Source organism: Stegostoma tigrinum, chromosome 7 (assembly GCF_030684315.1).
Source record: "Stegostoma tigrinum isolate sSteTig4 chromosome 7, sSteTig4.hap1, whole genome shotgun sequence".
Taxonomy (NCBI): Eukaryota; Metazoa; Chordata; class Chondrichthyes; order Orectolobiformes; family Stegostomatidae; genus Stegostoma; species Stegostoma tigrinum.
The window spans coordinates 14294872-14300814 of NC_081360.1; the positions used below are offsets into that span (position 1 = coordinate 14294872).

The 5943-nt window shown below is 42.3% G+C and overlaps 1 long non-coding RNA gene across 1 annotated transcript; it reads left to right on the forward strand.

Moving 5' to 3' along the window:
* Window positions 1-461: 461 nt before the first annotated feature.
* Window positions 462-5362, forward strand: LOC132209842 (uncharacterized). The gene is made up of 3 exons (XR_009445984.1): window positions 462-566; window positions 1180-1262; window positions 4644-5362. It is a non-coding gene; the product is annotated as an uncharacterized LOC132209842 (long non-coding RNA).
* Window positions 5363-5943: the final 581 nt, after the last annotated feature.

The following is a 5943-nucleotide window of genomic DNA, read 5'->3' on the forward strand; positions in this document are numbered from 1 at the left end:
CAACCCAGGGAACACTGTAACATGCAGGAGACTGAAAGTTCCAAGGAGTTGCTATATTTAACTGATCCAGAATATTAGTTACATTCATCAGGAACAAGACAAAATCTGTTGCAACGTGTCAATAGGTCACTTGAAACAAGTATGGGGTCAAGGAAGAATAGCTCCCAAGTCACATATAGTTGGAGAAGGAGACAAAGTCAGTCAGAAGTGTCCCAAAAACTAGACTTGAAACACTGCCTGTATTTCTCTCTGTCAGACCTGCTGGGTTTCTCCAGCATTCTCTGTGTTTGTTTCAGATTTCCTAGCATTCACAGTATTTTGCTTTTATAACACAGATGCAGGCTCTGTGCCATTACAGAACTGCTCAACTGTACTGCTGAGAAAGCAGCTTAGGGTCATTGACACTGACAGTCAAAACCCAGGAACTCAGTTCCATGAGTCAGTGTGCATACTTAATATTTAAGTACATTTGAAAAAGGAGGTCAACAGTCCACAAGAATTAATTGCTTGACGCAACCGAGCAAGATTAGAGATTGTTAAAAGAATGAAGGCGCATTACTGACTTGGTGAGGCTCACTGTTCATGAAAATCTGGAATTTTGTCTGTGAGTAAATTCCGGAGTGCCATTTCCAGAATCCAGGCGAGTGTAGATCCAGCAAAATAAGGTCAAATGCCAGAACATGAGCTGCTATTGAGGCAGTTCATGATGTAAGTGCTCTTGAGGGAATTTCAAAGCGAGGTCATTTGAAATGAATAATTGGAAGTTTAAATGAGATGTGATGATCTGTGGTGTCACGAATGACTTTGAATGGGTAGGAAAAGTGTGAAAGGCAGGGAATTGCTGGGAAATCAGAGGAATCTATCTTGATTGCATTTATGTTTCGCGTGTAGGATTTTCAACCATATTTGTCTGTTACCCATATTTGCCTCATAAGACCATAAGATAAGTTAAGTTTGGGATATTAGAATATAAATGAAATGTATTCTGGCACAATCTAAATCTTTGTCAACAATCTTTGTATGTTTGTTTCAGAAAATGTATTTGTAATAAACTAGTCATTATTTGTTGACTAAAGAAACCAAGCTGACCTGTTTCTGCTACTGAACCAAATACAGACTAAAACCAATACAATTGGTCTACTATCACTTTGGTTAAATTTACAATTTTATTCTGTCCAGTGAAGGAGTGGCAACAGCAGAGAATCAGTGCACAATCGTAACAGATGTTATCACAGATGTGCTCACATCTAAATGTTTGACAGGTGAGAGCTTTCTTAGCCAGAGATGCATGTCTAAAATTAACAAAAAAAACTTTGACCTCACTTGCTGTATTTAAAGTGTGTCTCAAACAATAATTTCCGAGTGCTCGGAGCCAGAACAGGGCCTGTATATTAGATAATGCATGCGACAGTCAGGTGACGGCAGGATTGTAACCCAGGTCCAGTGACCTGTGAATGCAAACTATTGATAGCCATCATTGCTGCTGGAGTTCTCTGCAGTAAGCTTGCACTGGTCTTGTAAGATCAGTGCCAGTGATGAAGAAACGCTGTTTCCCAGCACTGGCATTCCTCGACATGATTCTAAAATATTCACTGTCAGCTAAAGTTTAAGAGTATGCGTTCCATTGATGGCAGCCTTTCTGTTGCCAGAAGGAAAGTTGAAATTGGACTCTGTAACTGCCCAGCCACTGCTACATTTGATACCATCCTTCAGTGTGAACAGCCCAAGCCCGTGCTCATATCTGCCATTCCTTGTTGATGTCTCCAGGGATTCAGTCCGAAGGGGTTGCATGGTCAGGCGACTCTGCAACACGTGTAGCTGTGGTCTCCAACATGTTTCACTTGATCTGGCAATTATTCATTGTGGCAATGCGGCGTCAAAGTATGTCCTGCAAGGCATTTTGTAACTGAGTAAGTTACAGCTCATGCATTAAAGTCTCACTCCAATCCGCACTCAACCACAAGGCAGTTATTTATACGTGCACTGTTGTTAAAGTAAATAAAATGTTATTGAATGTTAGCTGAGGTCAGTGATAACACTCCCACCTCTATATCCAAGCTTTCAAATCCCAGCCCAGAGATTTGAGCAGAGAATCTAATGTAGTACAGTTACCGACTTCAATATTGAGGAAGCGTATTTTGGAGGTATGGATTTAAAACCAAGCCATTGTCTGCTCTTTCAGGTGGATGTTAAAAGTCGTATTTTGAAGAACTCAAGTGTTCTCCTAATATTTTATGCCTCACCAATTCGTGTAAAAGATCACCTTGATCATTGGTGTGTGCAGGTAGGGAGTGGTGGGGATTGGTCAGTAAAGTAGGAGGAACGGATAGGTGGGAGAGAAGATGGACAGGTCAAGGAGGCAGGGATGAGGGGGAGGGCTTGTCATGGGATAAGGCCGGGGGTGAGGAGATTTTGAAGCTAGTAAAGTCCACATTGAGACTATTGGGTTGCAGGCTCCTAAGGCAGAATATGAAGTGCTTCTCCTCCAGTTTCCGGGTGGCATCGTTGTGACACTGGAGGAGGCCCAGGATGGACATGTCACCCAGAGAATGGGAAGGGGAGTTGAAATTGCTTGTGACTGGAAGGTGTTGTCGTTTGTCGCAAACAGAGCGCAAGCGCTCTACAATGCGGTCTCTGAGCCTCTACTTGGTCTCACCAATGCAGAGGAGGCCACACAATTGAGGCTGACCCAGAGTTTTATAAAGGTTTGCCATAATTTCCTTAATTGTGACACCCATGCCCCTTCTTATAAAACCTTCAGTCAACGTGATCTACTGCATCCATTGTTCCTGATGTGGCCTCCTGTACAGCGGTGAGACCAAACAGAGGCTTGGAGACCGCTTTGGAGAACACCTGCGCTCTGCTGGCGACAAATGACAACCGCTTCCGGTCGCAAACTATTTTAAGTCCCCCCTCCCACTGCCTGGGCGACACGTCCATCCTGGGCCTCCTCCAGTGTCACAGTGACACCACCTGGAAACTGGAGGAGCCTACAGCCCAATGGCTTCAATATGGAGCCTACTAGATGGAGTCTTTCTCTCATTGCCATGGAACATGGAACAAAATTTGATGAACCAGAGCTGCATTGACTCATGCCTCTGGGCAATTTTGGTGCAGCCTACTCAGTGTACCATGTTTGAGGACACTGATAAAGACACTGAAAACATACAGACTATGCAGGTTGTGACTTCAACGATCTCTCCAGTTGAATGGACACATAACCTCGATCAAGCTAGTGCAGTTCACTCTCTGTTTGTATATTTTTAATAAACCTGTTCAGACATATCACAGCTTGTCTGGGTCGGGTAGGGCTTGAACTCAAAGCTTCTGGCCTAGAGGTAGGGACACTACCACTGCAGCAGCACAACAGCCCTAAACACTCTATATATTTTCTAATCAACCTGCTCAGTGATGCTATTTTACGCCACTGGAGCAGTAGAAATTGAGCTCACGTATTCTGGGTCCCTCACTAAATGCCCTCTTTATTTTCTTCTTGCATCTAGAAGTGCTGTAACACACAGTTTTTTTTGCCTTCATGAAGTCAATGATGTAACCTTTCACCTGTTATCCACCACCACTAAATCATTTGTGTTTCTGACTAATCAATTTATGTACAAAGCTCTTCAAGGTAATCTTGTCCTATCGCTCCCCACTAAACATGAGTCATCTGCAGAAGGGACCCAATAGCATTATTTCAAGGGTCAATTACCGTACTTTATTAATAGTTTCAAAATCTCCCCACATCCGGCCTCATTCCATGGCCAGCCCTCCCTCTTATCCCCACCTCCTTAACCTGACACAATCTGTCCATGTTCACTCCCACCTATCCGCTCCTCCCACCTCACTGATCAATCCCCATAACTCCCTACCCGGACTCACCTATCACCATCCCACCTACCTTCCCCAGCCCTATCTCTCCTCTCTCTATTTATTCCAAAGCTCCCTTCCCCCTCCCCCATTTCTGAAGAAGGGTCCCAACCCAAATCGTTGGCTTTCCTGCCCCTCTGATGTTGCTTGGCCTGCTGTGTTCATCCAGCTCCACACTGTGTTATCTCGGACTCCAGCATTGGCAGTTCTTATTATAGCACCTTGATCATTATTGCTTTCTCTTTGTTAGACTTCACTGCATGCAAATTGGCTGCTGCATTATAACAGTGAACTTGAAAAGCATGAAATCCGGGGGTCACGAGAATTGCTTTATAAGTGGAAGTTTTCCTTCCTACCAAGTGCCAGGAAGCTCCACTAAGTTCACTAGAATGTAAAATTGAGTTTGTTGTAATGAGTTAAGATGGGAGGAGCAAATGGTACAGAGAAAAAAACAAATAAGGGCATAAAGTCTGGATCAATGCTAATCTTCACCAGAAGAAGACTTGGTCTAATCTTTGCAACGTGTTCATTCCCCATCAACTTTAACACATTCTCTATCATTTCAAGAAACTGTTCAATTCTCTGACTTGTCTGAACTCACCTGCTGTCATACCGTCTACTTGCAAGGAAAGTGCAATTTGTCTTGATATTTGAGAGGTGGTCGAGTATGTTGTGGAGTTCTTGCTACGGAAGAGCTAATATGAATGACACTTTTATGGCTGAATCACAACGCTAGTGTCTGTACTAACATCTGTTCCTTTATTTCATTTTTGCAGGATGCCACACTGTGAGAGGTGACATCTTCTGGATGATGTGTTAAACCAAGGTCCTGTCTGTCCTCTTTTGCAGAGGAATGGGGGCCTTTCTCTGATACCCAGTCAATATTTATCCCTCAGTTAGTACATCAAATATATGATCTGGTCAGTTACTTTCATTAATAGGCCAGAATTAGTCTCCTCTCTGAACTAAACATCCTCAATCACTCAGCTCTGTAGAATTGACTGGATTTTGGAAGGTTAATGATGACCAGAGATGGATTAAATTTTCAATTGAAAAGCCATACAGATGGTCATTGCCCATTGCAGGACTGGCAAAAAGGAGAGTGCTGCATGTTTGGAACCAAAAGAGAACTAACAACAGTGGTCTTAAATGGTGTTTAGAGAAAGCATCATTAGCATTTGAAACTAGCTACAGGGACACAGATTTTCTTCTCTGTGTCTGATTTCGATTAGAGCCCTGGCTGTTTGAGTGAAAGTTTTCTCTCTCTATTGACTATGGGCATGGGCAACACCCAGATCCTGTAGTTATGTGTCAACCAACCTACCTTGTAATCAGGAAGCAATTACCTCAAGCTGTAGCAGTGCTTAGGGGGAGGTTCAGAACATTACCTGCTGTAGGAAAAGGCAAAATTGGTGTGAGACAGAAGGCGCATCATTCCGAGGTTAGGTTTAAAAGCCACACTTCAATTTTTATACCTGCTCCAGGAGTGTTTAATGTTGGGTGTTGTGTCTGATGAGGAAGAAAGACAATCATTTATCACATTACGTCATGATCTCTAGACATTTCAAAGTGCTATACAGCCATTGAAGTGGAATACTGGTTGTGGAGTAGAAACCACAGGAAACAATTTGCTCACAGAAAAATCCCACTACAATAATTCAGTTTTGCTGAAAGAGGCAACCTTTTGTCAAAGCTTTTCATCTTGCAGCCATCAGGATATTTTGCAAGAGTACAAATTCAAGAGAAAATCCATCATTTATACAGCATGACAGAAGAGTACTTATTGCTTAGTGTTATGGATGAGACCAAACCCCCTTCAAAACAAATCAAGGAGATAGCCTAGGTGCTAACTTTTTTTAATTTTAAAAACATGCCAAGCATTGCATTCTGAATGCAATTTGAATTGTCAAACTACTCAACTTTCAGCAAGACACACTTTATTTCTTACACTCCAGTTAAAATACAGATAAAATTAAAAATAAATGAGAAGAATTGGCTTAACTGTAACTCTGTATAAATACTTAACAAAATAGTGTGTCATTTAACTACTACTAATCAATTGTCCCAATATAACAA